The sequence below is a fragment of the Somniosus microcephalus genome, chromosome 33 (genome assembly GCF_052327205.1).
Source record: "Somniosus microcephalus isolate GS21.2 chromosome 33, FLI_Smic_1.0, whole genome shotgun sequence".
Classification (NCBI taxonomy): Eukaryota; Metazoa; Chordata; class Chondrichthyes; order Squaliformes; family Somniosidae; genus Somniosus; species Somniosus microcephalus.
This window is the reverse complement of record NC_141019.1, coordinates 32,516,907-32,524,383: the sequence shown is the minus strand read 5'-3', so window position 1 is coordinate 32,524,383 and position 7,477 is coordinate 32,516,907. Positions and strand designations below refer to the sequence as shown.

Genomic DNA, 7,477 nt, shown 5'->3' with positions numbered 1-7,477 from the left:
CCAGCCAGCCAGCACCACCCTACCTGTTGGGGCATTGGCTTGTAGCGTTACCCGGAGCCGAGTGGAAGGTTCACAGGTCGATCCTTAGGTCCAATTAATGAGCGAGACTGACGGGTTAATCATCAACTGGCAGTCAATGCCAACCTTCTGCCAGAAGGTCAGCTTGGAACCACCTTTATTCCAAAGAGACTGTGCTACCTGCTCCCATCCCATCCCATTCCCACCCCCAAGGAAGATGGTCACTGGTTGGTCATTAAGCAACTGATGAGCACAGGTTTGAGCCTTTGCTGAGTGGACATCAGATACTGCCATCTCCTCAAGTGACATGGTGAGAAACACAGCTCAACTCAAATTGTGAGAGCGCACTGCCACCAATCTAATAACCATAGCAAGGGCACATGCCATACAATCACTAGGTCCACCAATTTCAAACAAAATGACTTGCATTTATATAGCGCAGTTAACATAGAAAAATGTCCCAAGGCATTTCACAGAAGCGTAAATCAGATAAAAATCAACGCCAAGCCAAAGAAGAAGATATTAGGAGGGGGGACTAAAAGCTTGGTCAAAGAAGTGGTTTTAAGGAGGGCTTTAAATGGAGGATCGAGAGGTGGAGAGGTTCAGAGTGGGAATTCCAGAGCTTAGAGTCTAAATGGCCAAAGGCACGTCCACTATTGGTGCAGCGAAGGGAGTGGAGGATGCATGAGGCCCTGGAGAATTTGAATGGATGTGTTCCAGCCCCGGACTGTGAAAATCTGATGAAATCACATCGCCAAGATGATACTGCAGTCTAAAAATACACAATATCATCAATTTACTTTCGCCAAGTTTTTGCGCCTTTCACAACCAGCAGTTTTAACCTGTGTTCTTAAATCTTTATCCATGGAATTGAGCCTCCTCCCCAGCCCTCCCCCAAAGATTTGGCCAAAACATCCCAACAAAAGTCACAATTGTATTTGGTGAAAGCCCAAGGTCACTCCTTGCAGGATTAAGCGGTGTCGAGTAATGTACACAGGGCAGCATGCAGGGTTAAAACATGCTCCAGCTATAACTGCTGTGCTTCCGTGTGCAGACTAATCCGACAGTGGTTATTGTTTTACCACCAGGCACATGACACAAAGTTCAGACAGCGATCCTCTGCTGACTCAACTAATTATGGAATGTTTTTCCAAAGTAAAGTAGTGATTTTCAGCTGGGTTACTGACACACGAATTCCACAACAGTAAAACCCAGCTACAAATCCAGGAGCTAGTTAGTGCATGATTTAATTAAATAAATAATCATAGAATGATACAGCGCAGGAGGCCATTTGGCCCATCATCCCTGTGCCGGCTCTTTGAAAGAGCTAACTACCAAAATAACTCAGCCCTTTACATTAAAGTAATCCTTGAAGATACAGGATTTTAGACTAAAGACTCATTCAGAGTTCCATTTATGGTTGTACTGAATGAAGCCAAGAGAGTTTGGGTACATTTTAGAAGCATGACTTTGCTTATCATCCCCATAATCAAACTCACTCGGGGCCTGGGACACGGGACACACACTCAGGCCTGCGACATCTCCATTCAAATACCTCAAGGCCCAAATACACAAAATCATGTTCTAGTCAGGAGATTGTTATGAATGAGGGAAGCGTTTCAGTTCATCCTAACTCTGCGGCCAGAAAGACACTCGAACCCCCCCATTGCAGCATCTAATATTGTCTGAAATGATTCCAGGGTTTACCTGCACTGCCCTGTCTGCGAGTCCATTCCATGTGTTGAGCTCTCACTGAAAGGACTTCCTGAGGAGTCCTAAATATACTTTTATCAGTTGGAATCTGTGTCAACAATTACAACAACTTGCATTTATATAGCGCCTTTAACGGAGTAAAATGTCCCAAGGTGCTTCACAGGAGCTTAATCAGACACAAAATTTGACACCGAGCCACATAAGGAGACAGTAGGACAGGTGACCAAAAGTTGTTCAGAGAGGTTGGTTTTAAGGAGCGTCTAAAAGGAGAGAGAGGCGGAGAGGTTTAGGGAGGGAATTCCAGAGCTTAGGGCCCAGGCAGCTGAAGGCACGGCCACCAATGGTGGAGCGACTGAAATTGGGGAAGCACAAGAGGCCAGAGGGAGGGGGGAGGGAGAGGGAGGGCTCTCTCTCTGTGTGTCTGTGTCTCTCTGTCTCTCTCTCTCTCTGTCTCTATCGCTCTCTCTCTGTCTGTGTCTCTGTCTCTCTCTCTCTCTCTCTGGTTCTCTGTCTCTGTGTCTCTTTCTCTCTCTCTCTGTCTCGCTCTGTGTCATTCCGGGTTCTCTGTGCGAGGGACTCTCCGACACCTCCTCCTACCTCCACCTGGACCATGACCCCACTACCGAACATCAAACCACCGTTTCCAAGACTGTCACTGACCTCATCTCCTCTGGAGATCTTCCCCTCGCTGCCACCAACCTCATAGTTCCCCAACCCCGCACAGCCCGCTTCTACCTCCTTCCCAAGATCCACAAACAGGACTGCCCTGGTAGACCCATCGTTTCAGCCTGTTCTTGCCCTACGGAACTTATCTCTTCCTATCTTGACTCTATCTGTTCTCCCCTTGTCCAGTCTCTTCCCACCTACATCCGCGACTCTTCGGACGCCCTCCGCCACTTTAACAGTTTCCAGTTTCCTGGCCCCAACCGCTTTTCACCATGGACGTACAATCCCTCTACACCTCCATCCCCCACCCGGATGGCCTGAGGGCGCTCCGCTTCTTCCTTGAACAGAGGCCCGACCAGTCCCCATCCACCACGACCCTCCTCCGCCTGGCTGAACTTGTTCTCACATTGAACAACTTCTCCTTTAACTCCACTCATTTCCTCCAAATCAAAGGTGTTGCCATGGGTACCCGCATGGGTCCTAGCTATGCCTGCCTTTTCGTGGGCTATGTGGAACAATCTTTGTTCCAGTCCTACTCGGGTCCCCTCCCTCACCTCTTTTTCCGATACATTGATGACTGTATCGGTGCCGTTTCCTGCTCTCGCCCCGAACTTGACAATTTCATTCACTTTGCCTCCAATTTCCACCCTTCCCTCACCTTCACATGGTCCATCTCGGACTCTTCCCTTCCTCGACTTCTCCGTCTCCATCTCTGGGGATAGGTTATCGACCAATATCTACTACAAGCCCACTGACTCCCACAGCTACCTGGACTACACTTCCTCCCACCCCGCTTCCTGTAAGGACTCTATTCCATTCTCCCAGTTTCTCCGCCTCCGCCGTATCTGCTCCGACGACGCCACCTTCCACACCAGTGCTTCAGACATGTCTTCCTTTTTCCGCAACCGAGGATTCCCCTCTACTGTGGTTGACACTGCCCTCGACCGTGTCAGTTCTATCTCCCGCACTTCTGCCCTCACCCCTGCCCCTCCCTCCCGGAACCACGATAGGGTTCCCCTTGTCCTCACCTTTCACCCCACCAGCCTCCACATTCAACGGATCATCCTCCGGCATTTCCGCTACCTCCAAAGTGATCCCACCACCAAACGTATCTTCCCCTCCCCTCCCCTTTCAGCATTCCGCAGGGACCGCTCCCTCCGAGACACCCTAGTCCACTCCTCTATCACCCCAAACAGCCCTTCCCCTTCGCCTGGCACCTTCCCGTGCAAGCGCAGGAGATGTTACACCTGCCCCTATACCTCCTCCCTTCCCACTGTCCAGGGCCCCAAACACCCCTTCCAGGTGAAACAGCGATTTACTTGTACTTCTCGCAATCTAGTATACTGTATTCGCTGCTCACGATGCGGTCTCCTCTACATTGGGGAGACCAAACGCAGGTTGGGTGATCGCTTTGCGGAACACCTCCGTTCAGTCCGTAAGGGGGACCCCGAGCTTCCGGTCGCCTGTCATTTTAATTCACCGCTCCATTCCCACTCGGACCTCACCGTCCTCGGCCTCTTGTATTGTTCCACGGAAGCTCAACGTAAACTCGAGGAACAGCACCTCATCTTCCGATTAGGCAGTCTGCAGCCTTCCGGACTCAATATCGAGTTCAACAATTTCAGATCATAAGCTCGGCCCCCATTTCATTTTCTCTTGTAATTGTTCCACTCCTTTCCCCCCCCCCCTTTCCTTTTGTTTCTCTCTCACACCTGGCAGCTGTCTTTTGCCCTGCCAGTACACTTTACACCTAATCCCAGCCTATTACCATCTCGTCCAGCTTCTAATCTCTTTTACTTCTTTTGTTTCTTTTATTCTTTTGTCTGATCGCAGCCCTGCCTTCGATCTAGTTTCTTTTCTTTCCAGTTTTGAAAAAGGGTTCACCCGAAACGTCAACTCAAATTTCTCTCCACGGATGTTGCCTGACCTGCTGAGTTTTTCCAGCATTTTCTGTTGTTATTTCGGATTTCCAACATCTGCAGTATTTTGCTATCCTGCACAGTCTGGCTCTCGGTTTCAGTATCGATATTAGTCGATTGCAGCCGGTTGCTGTCTACGTGACGGGAGCCGCACACCACCTGCTCAGATACAGAAGATATCTTCAGAATCAGGAAGCAGAAAACTTCACAGCTGAACTAGTTCGCTTGGAAGGTATGAGCTGAGCCAATGAAGAATATTTCTGCTGTTTGTAAATTGTTACCAATTGAATCTGTAGATGATAATTTACTGACTTTACTCTGAAGATAATTAGTAATAAATTAATGAAAGTGTAAATTCATTGTCCCGTTTCCTTCCAATAACCAGGACACTTTGAGTGAAGATGTTGCGCTTTTTCTCTCTGCTCCGGAATTCTGTTAGAACCGTCTCTCTCTCTCTTCCCTCTCTCTCCTTCTCCTCTTCCCTCTCTGTCTCTTTCTACTTCCCCCTCTCAGGTTTCACGGTGTCCGGGTCGTAGCGCGGGCTGGCCGCCCGAAGTTTCCCGCTCGCTAATGGCCGCCCGAAGTTTCCCGCTCGCTAATGGCCGCCCGAAGTTTCCCGCTCGCTAACGGCTGACCGCGCATGCGCCGCCCGCGAGAGCCGGCGCCGGCCGCCGCTCAGCATTAGATTGGTGTCCTTGATGAAGACGGGGGGGTGGGGGGAGACAGTGATTACACGTGGGGGGTGACAGTGATTACACGGGGGGAGACAGTGATAACACGGGGGGGGGAGACAGTGATAACACGGGGGGGGGGGGAGACAGTGATTACACGGGGGGGGGAGACTGATTACACGGGGGGGCGGTGGGGGGAGACAGTGATTGCACGGGGGGGGGGGGAGACAGTGATTACACGGGGGGTGACTGATTTCACGGGGGGGTGACAGTGATTTCACGGGGGGGGAGACTGATTACACGGGGGGGGGAGACAGTGAGTACACTGGGGAGGGAGACAGTGATTACACGGCGGGGGGTGGGGGGAGACAGTGATTTCACGGGGGGGGGAGACAGTGATTACACGGGGGGGGGGCGGTGGGGGGAGACAGTGATTACACGGGGGGGGGTGGGGGGTGGAGACAGTGATTACACGGGGGGTGACAGTGATTTCACGGGGGGGAGACAGTGATTACACGGGGGGGGAGACAGTGATTACACTGGGGAGGGACAGAGGGGGGTGCGGGAGGGAGACAGGGGAGGGGAGGGGAGGGAGGGACTGGACAGCGAGAGGACATGATAGGGAGAGGGGGGACACACACGGGCAGGGAGACCAAGCGCCCCAAAATTGCCCTCGCAACGCGGGGCTCCCCAGCTAGTGCATGTATAACTTACCTTTCTTTAGTTTAACTTATTTATGCATGTATAACTTACCTAACTGTATGTATTTAATTTACTTAATTGTATTACTTACCAGTTAGGGCTGTTACCCCTTTAACTTACCTGTTGGGCCGTTGCCCCTTTAAGAGGCGACCTAACGCGCTGACGTCACGCAGCATGTGACGCATGCGCGTCGGCCGCCGACCTAACGCGCTGACGTCACACGACGTATGCGCACTGGCCGCCGGCCCGATTTGGGCTTCCAAGACGGCCGCCGGCATAGCCCAGCCTATCGAGACTTCGGCTGTATCAGCCGGCAAGCGGGAGCGAAGGGATTCTCCGCTCCCGCGGCAAGTACCGGCACAGCCCGACCTAGCAACCTCGGCCTTAAAGGCCAGTCTTCATACCGGGAGACGCAACGACGCGGTCACGCGACGCCACAAGCGCGGGCAAACGCGGCGACGCGATCACGTGACGTCCAAAGCGCGGGAACACACAGCAGAGCGTGATGACGTCATCACGCTCTCTGCAGTGCTCCTACAGTGAGTCTTCGTGGAGTCCCCGCTGGGACAAGACCTATACCACCGTGCTCCTACAGTCAGCCATCTTACCTGATGTAATTAGTCTTCTTGTAAATAAACAACTTATTTATAGTTCGTCGAAGTCGAACTCGATTATTTAGTGGTGATGCACACGAATCGCTACATTGGTGACCCAACGACGTGAGTACGGAAGCTCATCAATTCCAACACTACAATTGATGACCCCGTATCCGTGAACGATTTTCACGGTAGCAACGCGTAGCCTGAACCTCGTCTTCCCACAAGACGACCAACGCACAACCGACGAACAACCACGGAACAGCAACCGCCTCACTCCGCCAAAGGCGACCCCGTCTTTGCGAACGTATTCGCAAGGTAAGCGCAGCCTGGAGCAGATCCCGTTTGACACGGACAAAACTCAACCGGACCCCGTTTTTATTTTGTGACCAATTTTCACAAAAGAAGCATGCCATGGAAGCACCAGCCGTTTTGCTGTCGCTGCCGCAATCCAGGGAGCCACAACCTCCCTCGTGCTTTATACCGGTAGAAGCCCCGTTCGACGAGAACATCGATGCGGCGCCGACCACGCACTTGCTCACGGTCCCCGTACTCGTCTATCCTACCGCCACACGGAACGTCCGCAGCAACAGCATGTATAAATCTCTCCAAGCGCGGGGTACAGCATGTTCGGGATGGCACCTCCGACAGTGCAGCACTCCCTCAGTACTGCCCCTCCGACAGTGCAGCACTCCCTCAGTACTGCCCCTCCGACAGTGCAGCGCTCCCTCAGTACTGCCCCTCCGACAGTGCAGCGCTCCCTCAGTACTGCCCCTCCGACAGTGCAGCGCTCCCGCAGTACTGCCCCTCCGACAGTGCAGCTCTCCCTCAGTACTGCCCCTCCGACAGTGCAGCACTCCCTCAGTACTGCCCCTCCGACAGTGCAGCGCCCCCTCAGTACTGCCCCTCCGACAGTGCAGCGCCCCCTCAGTACTGCCCCTCCGACAGTGCAGCGCCCCCTCAGTACTGCCCCTCCGACAGTGCAGCGCCCCCTCAGTACTGCCCCTCCGACAGTGCAGCGCCCCCTCAGTACTGCCCCTCCGACAGTGCAGCGCCCCCTCAGTACTGCCCCTCCGACAGTGCAGCGCCCCCTCAGTACTGCCCCTCCGACAGTGCAGCGCCCCCTCAGTACTGCCCCTCCGACAGTGCAGCGCCCCCTCAGTACTGCCCCTCCGACAGTGCAGCGCCCCCT

At 53.1% G+C, this 7,477-nt stretch overlaps 1 protein-coding gene across 4 annotated transcripts in view; it reads right to left on the bottom strand.

The window, feature by feature from the left end:
- The window catches only part of LOC147097111 (uncharacterized), a 272,785-nt gene that overhangs the window by 124,255 nt on the left and 141,053 nt on the right, over positions 1–7,477 (bottom strand). The window lies entirely within an intron of this gene.